Here is a 22,822-nt window from a genome sequence, read left to right on the forward strand (position 1 = left end):
GAAAAATGAAAAATGTGGAAATTCCATCCGAAATTTTAGAAAAAGCTAATGCGGCTACTGCAGGCATCATTCCGGAGAAATCAAAATCTATATACAACAAAGAACTGAAGGAATTTCAAGATTAGAAAATCAAAGAAAGGGTGAAAGGCATAAACGAAGATCTTGCTGGCTTATTTTTTCAATTTAAGTGAGAAATTAGCTCCATCCACATTGTGGACTAAATATTCAATGTTGAAGTCAACTTTGAGAGTTCACAAGAACATTGAAATTTCTAAATTCGGAACACTAGTGGCATTTCTAAAGTCTAAGCACAAATATTTTCAACCAAAAAAATTCAAGGTCTTAGAAAGAGAACAAATCGAATAATTTTTGGGTAAAACCCTAGACGAAGATCATCTTATAAATAAGGTAGGTTCTACTGAATAGTTTAACTGAGTTATATTTAGTAAATTTATTGTTTTTAGGTGGCGTTTTATATACAAGTGTTGGATAAATATATTTTGTTAATTTTACATATGGGTAGCTGTTGAAAGAATTTTTCAAGTAGCTTATAAAAACTGTATTCCATATTCAATCGTTAACAATCGTGGAACTCTTATTAATCAATTTAAAAGAAAATGTCCTCTTGCCTTTTTGTTTTGAAAGTTTGCTTAGAGCCTGTATTTTATTTATAAAGAATCCGTAGAAGCTATGTACTCTATACTGTTGTCTAGATACAATATAGATGTTGATTGTATCCTTAAAACGACATGAATACATTACTAAATTTCATAATAAGGAAAATTTATTAACCTATTTGTAGATGTTACTTTAATTTTTAAGTATTTTTAAATATCAAGTAGCCACTTATGTTAATCTATAAATCTGGCCTGATTCTTTGATAAAAATACGTTACAGAAAATCGTATGAACTTGTCACGCCACAGGATAATTTTTAGTTATTATATGGAAATCTGCCGCTGGTGTCTCGATTTTTGACCTAGCTAGTTTTCTTAGAATACTGTTGAGGTGATATTATTATGAACTGCAATCGAGTTATCTTAACGCTTCTGTGCAGGGACTCCCGAAATGTCGATTCGATGATTCCGAATCGAGATCGAAATAATATCGATGTATCGGTACTCTTGAAAATTTTGCCATCGACATAATATCGAAACCCCGCCCATTCGAATCGATATAATATCGAGGAGTCTTGGCTAGCCGAAATGATTTGCTCTCTTCTTCTATCACATGTAGTGACTATTGCTGTTTCTTTTCAACATTACAAATGTGTTTGCGTTTGTTTTGTTTATTTTTACGTATTTAACCTAACCAAATGTGAAGTGTCAAATACTTGTTTATACACAAGGACTTGTATAAAATCCTTGGTTTCTATTTATCTACAACTATTTGAACAGTTTTTGAATGATACCTTTTCTGTTTCTTATTATGAATTAAATAAATATAAATACTGCATAATATTACAAATCTTTTTCTTGTCATGAGTGTGTATTTACCGGAATATTTTTCTATAATGGTGAAAAATTTTTCCAATTGTTGGAGAGGTTTTAATAAATAACTTATATGTGACTTTCTTTATACCTCTATTAATAGTTTGTTGACTTGAAGCAAGAAAGTCTACTCATATTCCAGTGATGTTCACCGTGCATAAAACCAGAAAGCACAAAATAATTTAATCTTGAATTGAATAGTTTCCGAAGTTCTTTTTACTTCTTTTAAATGTCAAACAATAGACATAATTAAATTACATATAATATTTTTATGTAAGCGAAATAATTACACAAATTTTTTGTCCGGTAAAGATTATAATGGATCCATTGAACTGTCTTCTCCCTAAATGCTTCTCGTCGCTCTAATTGTTCAACAATAATTATAATCACAGGTAGTATTTTATGTTTTTTATTTCTAACCGAATAAAAAATTAGGATGTGGAATATCAATAATTTGTTGAGTATGTACGCATAAAACCTTTAAATATAAAGTACATTTAAATCAACTTTCATGGTTTACTGTTTAGACTAAATAAATAATTTTATAAATTTCTGTTTATTTATTTGATGATAGGTAGGTATTCATTTTAAAATTTAAATAAACTGCGTGACGCCGCCGCCGGACAAAAAGAGATAGATAGCTGAAATACGTATATGTTAGGCAGAAATAAATATATCACTCAGTTGCCTTAACCGTGGTGGTATACAACATTACCCTAAATTTGCCGAATTTATCCGAGGACTATATCGATGTGCTTCAAGAGTACCAATTTACATTTCGAGCCGAATCGATCGAGATTGGTTTCGTAATTATCTCGATATCGATAAAACGACATCGAGATTTCAGGAGTCCCGCTACTGGTATGCGTGCGAATTAGCAGGAAAGATAAATGTACTTGATATACCCACATAATGTCCATCGTTCTGTTGCCTATTTAAAATTGAATTCTGTTCTTCAGCCCGCATGTAGTTTGTCTTAATTTTGTTCTTGAAATTAATTAGGCTTATAACATCCGTTACTGAAATCCATAATGTTCACTACAATGATTACAATGATATGCGAGTGTTCCAGGAACAGAGAAAACAAAACTAAGTATCTATCAAGTTCAATTTTACAGTATTATACCTACTTGAATTTTAGAAATTTTTCCATTACTGCTATTTTTCGCAGTATGTAGTTCTTTGAAATGTTTTGATAATAAGATTTTCGAGAATTTTTAATATACCTACACGAGTATGATAATATCAACACGTCCGCATTTTGTTAAAAAAAAAATGAAGTACAGTCAATCATTGGAGAATATTAACTGGAAGGACGTACTTGCATACTTTGCCATAAAATATATTTATTTATTTACTCGATATATAACCAATAATTGACAAGTATGTATTAACTTTAATCTAGCAGAGTATCAGGAGAAACTGGGAAGTCATAAATTTTGTGTGAAAAATTATAGTGAAATCGCTTTTTGTTCCTCTTATTATGGAGATCTGTAGACAATGACGCCACTGCAAGATAGATTTTTCAAACTTTCAAAAAGACTCACGACTATTAGAAAGACCTAATATTTTTATGACGAATTGTACCGACCAGAACCAACAGGAATATAACAAACACGCATAATATTATCGATTGTTTTGATATTCTGTTATCCTGACACCCAGACAACGTCACTGTGCGTGCTATGTGAACATATACAAATGCATATACGGCGTCGTAGGTCAAGCTAAAGCCCTTTTCAGCCTCGTTCTCATCCCAGTTATCCACGAGAACGGGTTTTTGAGGGCGCCAATGTTATTATCATTTTAAGACGAAATCAATTCACATTATATAGCTGTAAGGCGGCTGTTACAAAGGATACGGCTTCGTACGAAAATCTGAACGTACGAAATCATACAGATTCATACGAAACGACAAATTAAAACAAGTACTATAATTTCCTACATCTGCGTACAGTATAACATTTCTGCGCCTTCTTCTTATGAATTCGTACAAGCTGCCGATGCATTCAAAACATTTACTTTTATCAGTTCGTATAATATTTATAACAGTCAAGTATCAAATAGAGTAGATGTTACTTATAAAGTACGGTCATCAAAGTATCCAAAAATTGGAGTAATAGTAGAACAAATAGAATCGATCTTACTTTAACAATGACATAAAAAATCAACTGCCGCACAACTATCATTAAATATAATCAATTGATCTTTATTTATACTTTGGAAACAACTCAAAGAATTAGCACAGTCGTCTAGCAAACTCCTACTTAATCGTAACCGCTCCATTGATACGAACAGTTTGTTAAAAATTCGTACGAGTAGAGTTTATAACCTCCGCTTAAGATATTGGGCAAGGATATGATAACAATTTTTTTATTTCCAAACAATTTATCAGCTGTTTAACCTTTACCTATTGAGGTCATTGAAGTAAATTGAAATGTCATTATTTAAGAAAAATAGATGTGTACGTGCTGTCAACATAAACTTTTACTCGTTGGATGTAACAATGCCTTTTTTAATATTAAAGATTTAGATTAAAATAAGATTAATTAAAGACAGAGATAAGGAAAAGATTTATTTCAACGGAAATCCCTTGTAACTTTAGACAGGTTGAAAAAATTGGTGAAACAGTTTTGAAGGGAACTCGTTTTGAAATCAAACGTTATTACAACCACCTCTAACCTCATTTTCTCTAAAGAGATATCTCTAATGACAGATGAGAGTGGGAATTGCCAACGATGGGGTGAACGTGACAACGTCACATTTGATTTTTTTAACTAATGATGTTGTGGGGAAATAGCTAATCTGCTAACTACTTATCTCAACCATCATTTAAATACCCCCCATTCCAGAAGAATCACCAGACACAAACCGGCTTCGTACTTATCAGTATTTTTAATATGGGAGAGATATAACCATAAAAAGTTTGTATAATATTGCTGTTTTAGCATTTACCAGAACTCAGTGAACAATTGTCACGGGAATATCACAAATTTATAAATTATTTCGCAAATTTGACAAGTATTTTTTTATGCCTCGTCATCTGGATGTTCAATTACAATCAACAAAAAATTAAATTTTAATTCTAAAACCACCAGTATAATCACCCTACAAAGTGCCCTTCCCACAATTTTTTATTGCTAGCACGCAACATCCTGCATGTAAATGTCATATTGCATTGTATAAGGGCTTTATAGTACCCAATACTAAAGGTACAGTTGTGGCGAAAAGGTACCTACGGTGCACATATTTAATATAGGTCAGCGTAATACGTTTTTAGAAGAAGTAAACCTTTACTTTTGCAATTGCATTTCTAGTCGAGTTAAACATTTAGGAGCTTCTGAATAATATATTCTATTCTAATAATATTCTAACGGTACTCATTGTTTTTTATCGTGAAAAGCAGGAAAATATATTTATTCATATAACAAGATGGGTGCTGTTGCAGTGTATTCAGTCCTATTACATCTTTGTTTGCTTAATGTACCTTTTAGACACTATTAATTGATATATTGACGGTATTTGATGGCAACCTTTTATTTGGAAATAAACTTTTTTTAACAGGGTAGATTACAGAAATAATCGGAAACACTCCAACAACATTTTGTGTCATATCATTAAATTGCACTGGTTTGTAATCATTTTAAAAAGTCTAAAATGTATTATATGAATTTGTTATACAGCTATGGACAGTAAAAGTTGCCATAAAGGTTTTAGTTTTTGACGTAGCGGTTACTTATTAAAAATTTCTTTTTCTTTCTGAATGGCCGAAATAATCGATTAAATAAAACAAAGGTGATAAAACATGTTACAAATAAATTATTACATACATAATTCCTTAATTTTGATTTTCTTGGCAGTATTTTTACAAGTGAATTTTTGTTAAGTCTAAGATCCTATATTAATATAAAATTTGGATCAATTTTTCATGTAATTATTCAACATATTATTAGTACTATTACACAATATTTTTATTGATATGTTTGGAGTGCTGTTTACATTTGTGTTTCTGCGATTTTTTAGTTCTACAAGATAAAAGGTATTCGGTAGAATTAGTACGTCACTTGCGAACATGATTAAATGTACTGATTTTTCTAATATTACACCAGAAACTTAAGTACAAATGTCAATGATTCACATGCAAAAAAACAGAAAGTAGTAGGAATAGCGAACGATCTGATATCATCATTTTGTAATCGCGACAAATAATCAAAATAGATATCACATCCTAATTATACCTAATTGTAATTAATGTTATTTAAACAGGGAATGACTAACGTATATAAAAATTTCTGATTAAAATGCAAAGGTACTTATCAGGGTCATATTAATTTACAGATGATGTCCGATGGCGGTGATGACAAAGCCCGAACTTAGTCATTAATTAATAAATAGGTATTTTTTGTTTAAATAATTTAACCAAGTAGTAATTTTAATGTAACAAAAAAATGGCATCAATATTACTCGAAAATTTATGTTGGTTGAACTCTAGTCTTCAGCTAACAACATAATACTTACAAAAGGTTCAGATTACATTTTATGAAAATTACAATTTTTGAATATAAGTCATTTGAATAATGTGATAAGTATGTGATGAACTCGATGACCATATTATCCTATTTAGTAATCTAATTCTAATCTAAACAAAACGAAAATTAAACATGCGACAGTTTCAAATTTTGGCCAAGAATCCGTTCATGTGGCAAGGAACAAGATCGACATACCTAATGAACTTAGAATTAATATTATTAGACTGAGTTGATGAAACCGAAAGACGTAGTTTATTAATTAAACAGTGTTACCTAAAAAAGTTAAGTCGCGTTGGGGTCAAATCAATTTAAATCTAATAAATAAAATCACCTCGCACCAGTGACTAATAACTTTTTCAGACATGTTTCACATATTCGCGAATTATTTGGTAGCGTGGTTTACATAGTGGAACATAATTATTTTTATGACTCAATTAAAGTATTAATTTAGGATTTTGTTACAGTGCTTTATTATTTACAAACAAGTAAGTTTCACGCGTTCTAAATTTTTATGAGTGGTTACCAGAAAAACATACCTATTTCATAAAATTTTGAAAACTAACCAAAAATAATGTATAATAATATCGACAATTCTTTGATAAATTATAATAATATTAATTTATTTTATATTTATCGTAAATAGTACACAAAATTTGTTATCAAACAACAGATGAGTCATTATCTAATAAAGATTTGTAATTATTTGGATCGGATGATATGTTTCACATTTGTAATGATAATTTTATAAAAATATAAACATATATAATATAATACAACATTAATGTCCAATTTCATTTTCAGTTCTCTTATAAATAATTATATAGTTCACTTAATATAAACAAATGCAGATTATTTTACCTATAAAATACTTTACGTAAAAGACATTTTCTAAATAGTTTAAAGTTCTGAAAGCAATGACTCGTAGAGAAAACTTCTTTCGGCTTCACTTTTTTTAATAAAAGATGTACCTTTTTTAAATTAAAGACGTATCTATTTTCATATGGCATTTGCCTCACAAAATTTCATTATTTTGATTTATGCATTTCATCCCCTAACACAACCTGTTTTAAGATTTGCCGAGTTTATACAGGGTAATTGTAAAATATGTAGCCAAATTGAAACAAGACTTAATTTTTAAGAAAAACTTTCATATGAACGTAGGCTCGCAAACAGTAAAAGAGAGATGTGTTTCGAACATATTAGTTCTCATCAGTATCCCAGTAGATGAACGATTTGGTTATTTGAAAAAATAAATTAAGATTCGAAACACAAAACACAAAATAATGAATGAATTGAAATGAATTCAACACATAAAAATGTTGTTACTATTGAATACTAATATACGTATTTCTAGAACAACTAGGTGTGATACACACATTTTTTAATATCCTTCCATATGGAAGCAAGCTTATTATTGTTAACTTAGTTTTAGAAAAACTGGCACCATTTTTATTTTTCTCTTACTTTGGTTGTTGTTTGAAATCGCTGTGAGCTAACTTCAGTTAAATCCCAATTAGAAGTTCTAATTTTTCTGTACGTTTATGAAGTATACAGGGTCGGAAAATCCCCATAGTTCATCAGCCGTTACGTGAGAGCGATAAAGTAACTCATAGAAATCCGTGCGATAGAGAAAGATGGCTATAATGAAGGCGTCTAATAGTCACCACCCATTTCGCCCTTCCACAAATAAGAAGTGGATCTTATTTGTGGAAGGGCGAAATGGGCGGTGACTATTAGACATCTTCATTATATCCATATTTCTCTATCGCACGCATTTCTATGACTTTCTTCATCGCTCTCATTTAACGGCCGATGAACCATGGGGACTTTCCGACCCTGTATAGTGTTTTCACTTGGATTCGACTGTTATCACAAATATCATATACCACTGTATCAATAATAACTACATCAGTCATCTTACAGAAAAACCATTACAGTGAAGTATATTTTCGGCATGTTTAGCAAAACATATACTTGATTAAAAACAGAAGATGACGAACTTCCGTGTGTATTCTACTTCAGCATAAATAAGTATGAAATATTTTAATGGATTTTGAACGGCTGCCAAAAGTGACTCACCTAAAACATTTTTACTGGACTTCTAAGAAGTTGATTAAGTTGTTGGTAGTAACGAAAATTTAAACAAAAATTGCGTTTACTTTATGTCCTGTAAACGTGGAATCTGTTGCAACATGTCAAATGAAAGATCAAGATTTAACCATTTTTATGGGTTAAATTTATAAGGAACCGAAAACTTAATATTAAAGCGACGTTTTTTTAATAATTAGTAGTCCTTGACAGACATTAAGATATTTTAATTACTTTATTTGACAAATTTGTAAAACCTACAGATATTTGTGTATTTCATTGACACTTTATCTATTCGTGTTTTCACTAATGTTTCAGCTACTTCGTAGTATTACTAAAATAATTAATAAGAAGGTGAGGATTAGAGAAACAAATACCTCTGTTGTTTTGTAAAAAAAGGTCTTCAACTTAATATGAAAAACAAATCACACATATTCATGTTTCCATCATGTTTGCATTGATAATCACTTGTTTCAGTACAGAAACACTAGACTGTAACCGAAATGACAAAACTGACAAGAATGGCTACTGGGTATCAGCAAAGGAATACTTAGCAAACATTTTATTATTTTTTACACACATGTAGGATGATCAACATCGACTTGTTCTGCAGTATGATGAAACAAATAAAAGAAAATTATGTTTCTGCCAAATTACATTTAGATTCATTTATAAAAATTGTGAAAATTATTCAGATGTTAACAGAAAATATAGTTCCAAAACCATATCACAAAGGACAGGAAAAGTTATGGACAAACACCTATTCAAAAACTTTGAAATTTGTATCGCCGTTAACATTTAATTTTCGAAAAAGTTATAGATATTGATTGTGATTCATGTAATTATTTTGGAAATATCACAGCTAATATGTAAAATATACCATGTACAAAAGCCTCACGAGTTAGCTAGAACAGACTCATATACAGCCCTATAAAAATCTAAACTCTCAAGCGCTGTTAATGATATTATTAAGAAGAGATGAATGGATGGACAGAGACGAGCCAAGAAAAACACCATCGAAGTAGTTGACGGCAGAACCAAAGTCAAAAATTAATAAGGATAACAGTAAAACTACTAACTAGACATTGCTGACTCAGATCTAAGCAATATCAATCCGATAGAAGACAGCCTGTGTAGGTTCCGCCAGAAAGAAAAGAATATCACATCCCATGTATCGTGTGAAAATCTACAGATGATCTACGGTCTACAATTTAAAATATATATAATTTTCCCCATTCTTTCATGGCTAATTTTATATCAAACGCAGTATTTTTTGAGTCACTGTCACTGAACTACATCAGTTTCAGGAAGTCGTAGGTGTTCGTTGAATCTGTTTTGAGAAATAATGTACTGGATAATACTACCAGTGCTGTGATTGATATTTGCAGTTCCTGGAGGTATTGAATTGTGGAGGATCCATAAATATTTCGCGTCGTGATAGCCGTCGTTATTTTTAGAAATGTTTGAATCTTTCCATGAAGTCATTGGAACTGCCGATATAACGTCTCTAATTTCACCGTATCGTCAACAAAAATTTTGTTTGTGCAGGGTGTAGCAGAAACGTGATAAACATTCAGGGCATAAAAACAAATAAATAAAAACTGTAAAAGTGATTCTAAGGGCTCTAAAATCCATCAAAGATTGGACGATAAACATAATTTTTTAACAATTACTAGCAAAAACCACTGATATTATAGACTTCAAACTTTGTACAGTTCATAGCAGCTTCCTGCAGGTAATATTTTATCAAAAATTAACCAGTGGCGTCTAAATCTGTTAAAAAGGGTATCTTTTTCAAATTTTACATGACTGGAAGAGCGCTGTATCAAAAGCGAATTCTGGATCTTCCACTATTCTTTAGTAGCTAACAAAGAATTGTGTTTCACATCCGATATTTGAAGGGTTGTAGCGCCCTTAGAAATCGTTTCAAGAAAAATAGTTTCTTCGCTTGTTTTACGAGTGAAATTAGCTCTAAAGCAACATAGCATCATCCCTGTTGCACCCTGTATAGAAAACATTTTTGACACGCTAAATTTGACTGATTTTACTTACAATTATTGTTCGGTTTTCAGGAACAGAATGTTTAAGTCGCAATTAAGATGGCTGTTAATTTAATTACTGTATTTTCAACAAGCCAACTGCTAAAAGTTACTTTAAATATTTATTACAATGTAATAGTAAACTAAAACAGTAACAAAAAGCAATAAAGTTATGACTAACTTGAAACTGTTTACAAATCTAATTAAAGGGACACGCATAATTTAGTCACATTATATTTTACTACACATTTGAAGATTTTATTGAAAAAAAACAAGGTCTCCCAACTGTTTATTGTTCGTTCAGCGTAAGTTTCCTTTGCTATGAACGTTCGTAAAGTAGGCCATGCCCGTCATGCTCAGATGGTATATGGGAAGGTGTAATTGGCTCATATTGATTTAAGATACCACTTAAACATTTTGTTGTATTTCGTTAATTAGTTTTGTAACTTACGATTGCTTAATGAGCGGAGTGTTTGCTGGATTTATTTCGTAAAGGAAGGAACTGAGATTTATTTTTTCATTAAAATTATCCGTATGCATATAGAACACTGTAAACATGAATATTATTAAAATACTTCATCATATCAATGTAGCTATAAAGATAGGAGTAGTGGAGTATGTAAGTAACTGACTGATCAGTTAAAGATTTTTCCGTAACAAGCTAGCACAAAAGAAATGATACGAATATGTCCTAAACCTACATTTCGTTTATGGCAAAATATAAAAAGCAAAATCTTAGCGAATAGGTCAGAAAAATTAGAAAACTTAAAATCGTTCATTGGGCTACCTCAAGAAATGATGGCTAAGAAGAGTTTAAGAAAAATAAACTTTTCGTCCTTCTTATGTCCCAATTTATTATTCAAAATTACTGTTAAGACATAAAATCAACAGTAATTTATATTCGACCAAAGATATTTCGAAATAAGATCCTTGCAGCAAAAAATAGTCAGTATGCTGTAGATTATAAACGCGAATGTTTTTCTAGGACAAACCATAGATCTGTTGTAGACCTCCATGTCTTTAAGGGTTCCTATCTAACTGATGCCTTCTGATTAGGCTCCACAGATTTGACAGCGGTTCCTTCGCGTAGCTTCCGTCAGTTTTTCTTTTCAAAGTAGTAGATAACTAGCTCATCAGTAACATCGTTTTGACTTCCTAGCCTTGCCAAAAGATCCAAGCAAATAAATACTAACCTGGATGTAATCTGATACGAGCAAATTGTACTTAGCCTCCGAGTAAATAACACCTTGTTAGTTTTTAATGTTTCTTTTTATTGCACAATATTCAGTAGGCATCATTTGTGCTTGAAATACTGTGGTCTATATATACCTAGATTACTGATAGTTTCCTTAATGGCAGTCTGCGTATGATTGCTTGAAAAGTTTTGCTTCTGAGCATTTTCAAATGACAGAAGAAGACATTTCAGAGAATGTTTAGAAAATGTAGGAATGGTAGAATGAATAATTAGTTGCCTGGCGTGTTTTCAATCAAAACTGGCTGAGCAAACCCACTTTACCTTACTAGTTTACAGGCTTCCGTGGAAATCCTCAATGCAATCATAGACATGTCACTCTCCTTCAGAACAAACTGTGAAACTAGAGACCAAGTCTTCGTAACAGCGTTTATATTTATTCTAAGTGTCCACTGATCCATAGTATTCCAGTGCAAGGTTTGAAGTCACTAACTTATGACGTTCCAGCCCTTTATAAAGATGAGACGTTGCCAAATTTCCGATAGTTCTAAGCCCTAACCTTATATGAAGTTAATTCGATTGTTATGATGTTATGAACTTTTATTTCTTGACTGTAGATCCTTATCGAAAAATATTTGATAGAATAGGACTTAGAACTACCTGGAATTTAGAAATGACGTAAGTTAAATCAAAGAGTAAAACATCAGAAGACCTAAAACCACAGCAACATAGCAAATATAAATAAATATAGACCAGAGGAATTGATATCGTGTTTTAGACTTTCTTCTGAAGTTTCTTTATCAGAATATTATGCAAACAAATATAATATAAGAGTACAACAAATTTTTTAAAAAATCTGATTCATCCCCGTATGCAAGAAATGGATATACATAATTCATCTACCATTTTTTAGTTTTAAGTTGTGTAAACATCTATTTAATATATAGAATTGCGACTAAACAAATGGTTATCAAATGCCGCCATGTTTATCACTGCAATAAACATCCTGTAAGCGGAATGATTTACAAAATATATTTCTCTATAAATATAGACGGTTCTACGACACAAATGAACAGGGGTATCCGAAACAATATTGATTACGTTTGGCCTACTTTCCACCATTTTCGGGGAACAGGGACCTATCGCACAAGGTCACAAAAATAGAAAGAGTTAGGGAAGGTTTGAGGAAATTTAGGGAATTTTCTGTTTCAGTAGGTACTATACCTAGTAGTACATTTAATAAGCATTATTATCAGCTTAGAATGCTGACTATGAAGACGACTGCATTCAGTGCATTCTGTTTTTCAAATATGTTGCTTTAATTTCCTACCATTTCTATAATAATAGCAGCAGTATTTTGTATATGAATCATATTTATAGATTTAGATATAGACTTTCACAAACTTAATTGTTACTATTCCTCCAAACCACTTAATTAGGTACAAGATGCAAGTGTAGTTACTCGTAAAATATGATCAAATAATATTAGCTTGCACAGATATTTTTCTTATATTTTAATAAAATTTTATATAGTACCTATGCAAACAAAGATGATGCACAAGAAAGCAAAGAACTTATTTTAAACCCAACTCAAACGGGAATAATGTATACTGTTCATCAAATTTAACTACAAATTATCCAAAATGGGACTGTCGTTAGTAGAGTACTGCAATATGAGGCCAATATTTAAAAATATATACCAAGCATTAGATTTAAGTATTGCTAAATCATGTACCATATTTTTATTTGTAAAAAAATGTTTTTACAATACGTAATAATAATATATGCATAATCCAGACGTCTTGCATATTAGGTACGGTATAATTAACTTTTCAAAGCAGATTATGTGAGCATACGAGAATAACCTTGCAGATAAAAAAAATTGTTGCTAGTAAATCACAATAAGCGTTTCAGTATCACAATAATTGCAACCCATACTATACGTATACATAGCCACTTTTTTTGTAAAGGTGTATTTTCAGAAACAATAATTATTAATTAAAAAAGGTAAAATTACTGTATTTTAAAATAAGTTCACTTAATTTCACAATAGTTGGGTAGCTACATTACTTCACGTTTATAACAAGTTATCATAAGAAGAAATAGAAGAAAAATTAAAAAAAAATAGTAGCACTCAAGTAAATGTTCCTTTTGAAACATATTTTGAGGGAAATTAAAAAACAAAGGACTTGAAGAATTTTTATAACTCACTCAAGTATAAGCAAATATTTTTTAGATATATTTATGAATGACTGTAGTCACATTTTCATTAGAATACATGTACTAAGTTTGACTAATTTAATGTATTATATTGTTTAATGCCAATCCAATTAGATAAAATAGTGACGATATCAGAAACGAGAACAATACGTTAATTTGCAGCAATCGTCAATTTCGTAATGTGAACAATTGAAATATGTTTATTATATTAATAGTAGTAACTACAGGCAGAATAAAGCAATAACTGAATAAAAATGAGCAATAGAAGAGCATAATATAAACAGGAAAAATAATTATTGTTCCTTTTCACTAGTTATCTTATTAGGAAACTCCCCTGTTTCACGATTAATAAACTAATGTAGGTAAACCAACAGAAATATAATTGATTTTGAGAAAGGCTGGTTACGATTCGGCTAGCCGCTTACCTGTCTCATTAATCAACTCCGCTCAACATGTCAATAACAAAGACAGTTTGGTAGACAAATACATCCCCGAGGCCAAGAAAACTCTCTCACGAAAACAAATACCTACTCTAAAGTCGTTGACTTCAAGTAATTGTATTTATTCTAGTCAATAACCGTGTCGTATCATTATTACATTACACAAACACACTGAAAAGTCCTGAAATAACTGATTCCTGAAAAGTAAGAAAACGAACTCACCCTAATATCTGACTAGATGACACTCGTTCAAGATAGGTACGAAACCAACACGGTCCTCACTGAAGCGCAACCACCACTTTTTCACATTTAACTGACCTGAACGTCGAACGGCAAAAGTGAGCTTGCTACGACCGAGCTTTTCGCAGCGCAGAATCGCAGGTAGCATCGACGGAAGGTTCAGCAGGGATGCCGTCGCCGTCGTTCGGCCAAGCTCATTTCATTTGCTGGTCCTTTTCAGCAGTACGCTCTCGGGGCGTCTTTGGGTCGATACAGGTTCGCAGAATGCTATTTTGATGAGGTGAGTAGGTGTCAGTATTTATACGCATCTGATACCAAACCAGTTTTGCAGATTCATTAAGTGATAAATAATATATTGATTAATAACAATTAACAGATCATTTATTGCAGCTATTGGAGAATGTACCTTACGTCTACTTGGCTTTGATATAATTGTTTATAATTTGATGAGGAAATATCTAAATAGAAGATTATAAAACTAATAGTAATAATTAATAGTTAGTTTTGTAAGGGACTCTGCTGTGCGAGGAATTAGCATGACAGTTAAAAAGTTATTGACAAATTGTAAGCTTCAGGTTTTTTGTAAGAGGAAATAAACGGTTGTAGAGGGTATAGAAAATTGTATAGATGGAAAAGGGTAGTCAGTTGGTTCATTGATGATGTTGAATATTTGCTTACTTTATTTTGATGGCGTAAATATATGTAAAGAAAATATATATACCTAAAATACATGTTCTACATAGTCTCCGATCAGGACAGGTCAGAACTGGAGCATTGTGATAATTATTTCTTTGTATATAAGTAACCCCTGTAAACTGTATTACTGCGTATACTTTCTGAGCATTTTCTATTGTGCTTGACGCCTTTCCGAGAAGCCAGAACATGCAGAACACCCACCAGGAGAACTCCATGCGTGTTATGACTCGGAGTAGACTGAGTAGTGTAATTGACACAAATCGCGACTAATCCATCGGCACAGCAAAATGTAAAACTGTACTAATAGACTGAGATGCACATTGAGAAAACTCAACTGTAACAATTCAATATTCAACTGTGGCACATTCACAATGTTTTCACGACACGATGAATGTGATTTATTTTTAGGGATTTGGCAAAAGGGTCTGTTTTGAGTTTGTAATCTAAACAAAACTAATGGGGGTCAAATAGCCACTTATTTATAAACTTGTTTATAAACACCAGAACCTTTACGCCGGGGTAAATTATGCATTGTCTCAAACTTAAAACTCACATTATTTAAAATAGAACCCTGATACGCGGATTAAAAAATAAATACTCCCGAATATTCTTAAAAACATTGGTAGAGGGCATCAAGGTTGATTTTTGTAATTGACCTTCTATTGATCTTGAAGGCCAAAATCAAGCTCTAATCCAAGGACATGATTGAGTACCTTGATAAAAACTTTAGGGGCAAACATCTTATTCCGCGGTTCCGTCAGAGGTGACGAATCATTTGAACTTGCTGTGACCATCGACAGCAAGGTCAAAGTTGAGATCACATCCCAGGGCCCAATTTAAAATTATGAAGTTGACCTTCAATTGACCTTTAAGGCGACGGTTAAGGTCAAATTCAAGATCAGCAACCGCTTTCCCCCAGTGAACTGATTTTCGATTAAAATGGGACACGTGGTATAATATGTAAACACAGTGTGTTATTGTTTTTGATTAATAAATGTTAATAACTCGACACTATGCTCGTATTATTTGTTGGATTATCTTAAGGTGCGTGCCCACTGGCGCGAACAGTTCGCGATCACCTAGCCTGTTCGCAAAATGATAACGATAACATTAATTTATGTCAACATAAACCAACAAAATAATTGACATAACATAAATATATTTATTACATATTTAACATATCTCTTTAGAGTAGTGACATACATTAACTTATTTTTGATGTCCCAAAAGAGAAAAAGTAAATTCAGGTGGGATTTGTTGACCGCGTGTTTATCAAATATTCTCTCCCCAAATATCTAGGTCATATTAATTTTCTTAAGAGGATCTCCGAGCAACTGACAAAATCAATATCTACGAGTATAAAGATACAAAACGAGTCTAGGTTAAGGTTATATTTCATTTCGGATTTGATGAACTTAATAGTTGACATCGATTTCCACACACCAAAGAGGAAATGACAAACAATAAAAAAATGGATGTAATTGCAGTGGCTTTGAATACTTTTTAACGCCAAAATTTAAATTTCCTTTATTTTAATGTAAATTTATGAAGCTCAGGATGAGGAATAATTCATTTTTAATCTTAGATGCTGCTATTTCTCCTATAAATTTTCTTTTAATTTTATATTGATGGCTGTCGTGAAAAATTTTGATTGACTATAATTTTGCTTCAACTTTCACCTTTTTTTTTGTTTTATTTTTTATTTTTAGAGGTAACTGTTGCACATACTGTATACCTATATAATTGTTTAAAAATTGAAAAAGGAAGTAATGATAATCTTTATTTGTAACCTTTATTTGTACATTTGCGATATATTTTGCCTAAAATAATAAGATATAATTAATAGTCTTATAAAATTAATTCATATTCCTCCAAATTTACCGACCCATGACAATTCAAGCGTTCTTGGCCTACATGAGTAACTACAAATGAAATATGTTAATATTTGTTAGGTACATCAAAATGTAAAAGTGAAATATAAATACGTGTAATTTTTTTAAATATATTTCATTTGGAAATATATATTTTACTGAACAACATGTTCTTGATACAAACTATTCTTGGTACAATAACGAAACATAACTAAAATCAAATCGGCAGTATCTAAATTCAATAAAATAATGCAGCATTTTTTAACTTGAATAAGTACCAACAATTAGTTATAATTAGTAGATATGTATTAACACAGAAGTCATAAAAATCACAGGAATATACTTGAATAATATTTACGTCAGTATTACATTTGCATTAATTACTGTTTATAATTACATTTTCTTGAAAATGTATTGGTAAAATAATATTACTGAAGTTCCAGGGACCGTTTCAAATAAAACATTAATCTGTTCTTTTTATACATGCATTGTCTATGTTTCGAGTGTTTCACTCAACTGTATTTTTTTATTATAACAGTTTTATCTACATAGATAGCAAACAATGGTTTTTCAAAATACCTTAGTACATACCTATTTTAAAATGCAATGAGGAAAATTATTGCTAAAAATTATCAGTATAAATTCAGCAAAGCAATTAATAATTGTTCACGTATAATTGTCCTAAAATTATTATTTGAAGTAAATTTTATACAAATTCATAGGTACCTTGAAAATATACTTTTAAGACAAAATGTACTTTCAAAATCATTTTCAAATTTACTTGGTTTCGATAATTGTTCCCCACTTTGGCTCGCCAAAAGTTCGTGATATTTATGGCTTGGCAGTGTCCTTATTTTGAATCTTATCATCAAAAATCTTATCGGTAAAGGATGAAATAATAGTTCACCGAATTTGTCACTATTTGTTTATTATCTCTTAATTACCCTATTTATTATTTTATTGCCATTTAGATTTTATTATACCTATGCCATATTTCTCCTTAACATAGACTTAGGTATGTTCCTGATACTATAAAGTCTACCCAATTTTAACCATTTTATTCATAATTACATGAAATTGCCATTTAACAGTAAATACCTACTGAAGGGAAAAATATAGCTTGGTAAGTTTGATGTAAAATTGTATGTATTGTAAAAAACATATTGGTGTAAATTACTATATTATAAGACCTAAACTTATACGAGTACATATTTACATAAAACGGTAAGATTTTTGTATGGTCTGTTTATTTACGAGCAACTGGCTTTCCGAGGAGGCCCGACATTTGTTCTTTTCCTTTCCTGAAAAGGAAGTGATGTTACCTAAGCCAATTATGTTTGGAAATATATGATTTTGAGTGCCAATAAAATAAATTTTAATTAGAAAATTTGGTTATAATAAAATTTAATAATGTTATATATCATAATGTTGCAAATATTTAAAGTGCGTCTAAAAAATATTATCTACCACTTATCAACAAATCTATGGCCATAGAAATATCATCCATCCTTCAAATATCATTAAATTGTGTTTATTTGTTTTTGATATAAACATTGCAGGCCTCACTCCAGAAAAAATATCGTCTATTGAAAATATATGAATAAGTTTCGAACCCATAGTCATTATGGGGAAACAACATTCTTGACCTATTTGAGGGTGAATACAGAAGGGAAGCAATAACAGCTGTTAGGCCATGTGATAATAACAGAACTATTTGAATGCGATGCTATAAAAACTCCTCTATGTTTGTTCTGGTTGTTTATAACAAAGAACATCTCCCTGAAAAGTTAAATGTTTAAATATATTTAATTGCATTTAATGAAAATGTATTGTTATAAATTCTTGTGAGATGGTAATTTTCTTAATTGTATTTACTTATTCTGCTTCGCTTCTTCTTCTTTGTATCCTATTTTTCTTCTTTATTGTCTGGGCGCCATCTCACTTGAGCATATAGTTGTAATTTAATTCAAATTTTGTTTATGTTTCTAGAGAAAGTCTTTGTTTGAGTAAAAAAAAAATAATTTAAGATTCAAGCAAATTTTTATCTAATATGAATAGTCTTACCTCAGGGTAAGGTTCTGAGAATATTATTATTTTGATTTTGAAATATTATACTGATTAATGAATTTAGATACTTAAAAATCTTGAGAAGGAAAAGACAAAAAAATTATATTTGAATTTTAACTAACCAGTTATTCTATTTCTCCTAAAAATAATTTCTAATTCATTTAATTACTCTGATTCAATATACAGGGTATTTGGAAAAGTTGGTACAAAATTTAAGGGAATGAAAGTAGAGCTAAAAATAGTAAAAAAAGTTTCTATAAACATTGGTCCTCCGGAGCACCGTTACTAAAATATGGCCCTCCAAAGGAATCTTATCATTTGGATATTTTTTAAAATAACTCTTTCTGATCAAGATACCGGAATGAAAATTGTAGGTAATAATTATACCATAAGGGTTTTTAACTACCATAAGTTTCATCAAAATCGGTTATATATAAGGATAGTTTTGTAACTACTCTTAACAGAAAATTTTCGAATTTTTTTTATTCCTTTGAATTATCAAGCAAATAATATTATTTTTTAATGAATTAGACTTTTTTGAACATATTCAGACTTACCTAACTTCTTCATGCCAAAGTAATGAAAAGCAATTACTTATTGTCTTAAAATATGAAGCAAATGTTGTCTTGTTAACACGACAGATGGACGATAATTTAAATGTTTTTAAACACTGAAATTATCTTCTAGGTTCTAGGTATTGGCAATTTAGAGAAAAACAAATTAAACTTATCTCGTTTATAGACAATTATGAATGAATCGCTTGAATGAAAGTCTAATACCATAGGTAAAGGCTGTTTCATGCTATTAGTGTTATAATTTGAAATCAATTTCATAACGTATGAGGTACTTGTTTATTTTTTCGTGTTACTTCGCCCTTGACTTCAAAATTTATTTTTTTACCACGCACAAAGAGTAGGATAAGTGATTGTTTACAGTAAGTCCATTGATGTGTTTAATTTGAATATTGATAAAAAAAACCTTAAAATGAAGCAGAATTAAGTTGATAGAAGTATGTTTTTATGAGCATAATTTAAAGTTGTTTTTATAGTGTTATTGATAGACTACCAAATTAATTGTTTTCATTTAGGTATATATTATTCTTGTACTTCGAAGGATTTGAAATTAAATAATTACCACTATTACCTTTCCTGTTCGCTGATTTGATTTTTCGAACCACATACAGAGTGTTCCAAAAACATATGTCACCGCTTGTAGGAAGATTCCTCAATTCCTCATCCAGGAATAAAATAAATTGTTCCTCTTGACATGGGTCCGTTTTGCCCCCATTCTGAGGTAGGTACAGGATACAGTGTGTTATTTTTTTATTTATTTGTCTTTTTTCTAAATATCTGCAGGTCACGACTTTAGTAACTTGAATGAATTTGGGTTGTGGAAAGTTTTTACAAAAATACATATTTTAAGATTAAATAATTTTCAGCATCACCAGTGGCGCACAAAGAGTAATATTAAAATAATTAAAAAAATTACATCATAGACTACTACTACCATCACAGCATTGTGTCATATCACAAAAGACCTGCCACAAAATAAGTATTTCATAATTTGAATGTGGAGTGCTCTAATTTGTCCTGTAACTATATGAAAAAATGACATCTATATACAAGTATTAGAATAATGAATTTCGCTGAAATTATACGCAGCATAAAATGTGAATAATTACTGAATCAAATAAAAACTTATCAGTCAAATAAATTGATCTGAAAACAGGCAGAATATGAACTAAAATGTATCATTTCTGTGTATACTCGTCGAGTAGGATTTAAATATAAATATATATGGGCTATTAAGCCTTTGGGCAGGCAACTAACAATACACAAAGAAAACTTTTCTTACTCCAGACTTGGCCATTATTATGATAGCCCTTTCTATACAGTCATAGGAAGCCCCAAATTTTGATTCAAACACACTACAAACGAATTTTTTTTATTCATATATTTATAGGAAGTAGCAGCAACATTGCAAAGAATTGGCACGACTGATTGCTTCAGCCAAAAAAAAGAATAACGATTTTTCCTATGATTCAAAAGGTTCTACGATTCGTCAGTGATTTGACACGAGTTTAAATGTACCCGACACATTCTAATTACGATGTCATCGAATGTTTGTCGTAACGTCACTGTTACATCCTCTGTAATTTACATAAAAAAAACAAAACATTACTTATGTAACCAGTCAAAACTAGCAAACAAAACAATCAACGCTATTTTGTTTGTGTTCGAGTGCCAGTAAAGTTATTTTTTGGTTTCCTGACGTTACTGTTTTGTTTGATCTTGATTAAACTGATAGATTTGACAGTATACTGTCAAATCATGGGAACTTTTGCAAATTAAAAATGGTGTTAAATTGTGTAGTAAAGGGCTGTAATGTCACAAACTAACAAAAAAGAACGTATTTTCCAAACATCCATATACAGGGTCGGAAAGTCCCCATGGTTCATCGGCCGTTACGTGACTTCCACAAATAAGAAGTGGATCTTATTTGTGGAAGGGCGAAATGGGCGGTGACTATTAGACGCATTCATTATAGCCATCTTTCTCTATCGCACGGATTTCTATGACTTTCTTTATCGCTCTCACGTAACGGCAGATAAACCATGGGGACTTTCCGACCCTATAGGTACAACCATATGAGTAAATTTAGTTACTCATATGAGTACAACATATTTACTAACCATTAACCTCAAACAAATTGTTGGCTCAGTCGAGCGACTTCATAAGTTCTGTATTGTACATTGTCCGTGGTATATCTTTATACCTATATTCACGATGGCAAATTTTGTTTCAGATACGTTTATTATGGAAAGTGACGTCCAGCGACTTGAGCTTCGCGATGTGATCAATACGCCCAGACTAGAGTGTAGTCTCCATGAATACGCCAATAAATATTCGCAAACAAAAGCGTGGGAAATATGTGGAGACTTCCGTAGAAGACGGGTCACTCGATTTGCCATCGAATAAACGCCATTCAATTGCGTACACACGCCACCGAATGGCATATTCACCACTGAAGGAGGAAAACGCTCTCCGCCTGATTTTGCTACTGCGCATTGTCAATTTATACGAACTTGGCCAATTTTTAGGTTAGGATCAACCTCGTCCCTTTTTTTTCTAGATTTATAGCAGATAATTAGACGCTGCCTGCACATAAGCAATAAAGCTGAGCACTTTAAAGCTCTAAGAGTAATTCACATTCTATAAAGGTCATTGCTTACTACGCGATAACACAGCCACACAAAAAAAAGTTGTCTGTACTTTTTATGCGACATATGTTGTCCGTAGTATTTTTGCCTCCTGATCATGAATCCGGCGTCAGAATTGAGCTATCACATCACAAGAATTTCCTAACCTCAAAAACCAGGTCAAAAATAGCAAAAATCCACGAAAAAGTGCTGGCAAAAATACAAATTATTTTTTCTATATTCAAATGTTCATTTATATGGTTAAGTCCCTGCCGAACGTGAATCCGCGGTCAGAATTGAGATTTCTTTTTCTAACCTCAAAAAACGGGTCAATTAAGGTCAGAAATCACAAATTTTCAAAAAATAACAGATTCGCGCCAAATTTGGTATACGGGGATTTTCGGGGTCGCTGATCACGGATCCGAGGTCAATTTTGCAAAACTCAAGATGGCGGATCCAAGGTGGCCGACTAAATTTTCAAAAAATAACCCATTCGCACCAAATTTGATATACGAGGGTTTTCGGGGTCGCTGATCACGGATCCGAGCTCAGATTTACAAAATTCGTTTTTAAAAATTTAATCAACCGATCGTGAAATAAAAAGTGATAAAACAAATTGTTTTACATATTTTACAAAAATCTTGGTTCAAAGATTTTTAGCTGGTATGTACCTCTATTTTATGTGCGAGAAATCAAACTCAAATCAATATACAAAAAAATTTATTTCATATAATTTAAATAACAAATATTTA

At 31.3% G+C, this 22,822-nt stretch overlaps 1 protein-coding gene across 1 annotated transcript in view; it reads right to left on the bottom strand.

The window, feature by feature from the left end:
- Positions 1-15,264, bottom strand: part of LOC108907958 — a 37,821-nt gene extending 22,557 nt beyond the window's left edge. The window contains exons 1-2 of the mRNA XM_018711838.2: positions 14,959-15,264; positions 14,220-14,545 (exon numbers count right to left, since the gene is read on the bottom strand). The gene's annotated coding sequence lies outside the window, so the exon portion shown is untranslated. The remainder of the gene's footprint in view (positions 1-14,219; positions 14,546-14,958) is intronic.
- Between the last annotated feature and the right edge of the window lie 7,558 nt (positions 15,265-22,822).

Source organism: Anoplophora glabripennis, unplaced genomic scaffold (genome assembly GCF_000390285.2).
Source record: "Anoplophora glabripennis isolate ALB-LARVAE unplaced genomic scaffold, Agla_2.0 scaffold78, whole genome shotgun sequence".
Lineage (NCBI taxonomy): Eukaryota > Metazoa > Arthropoda > Insecta > Coleoptera > Cerambycidae > Anoplophora > Anoplophora glabripennis.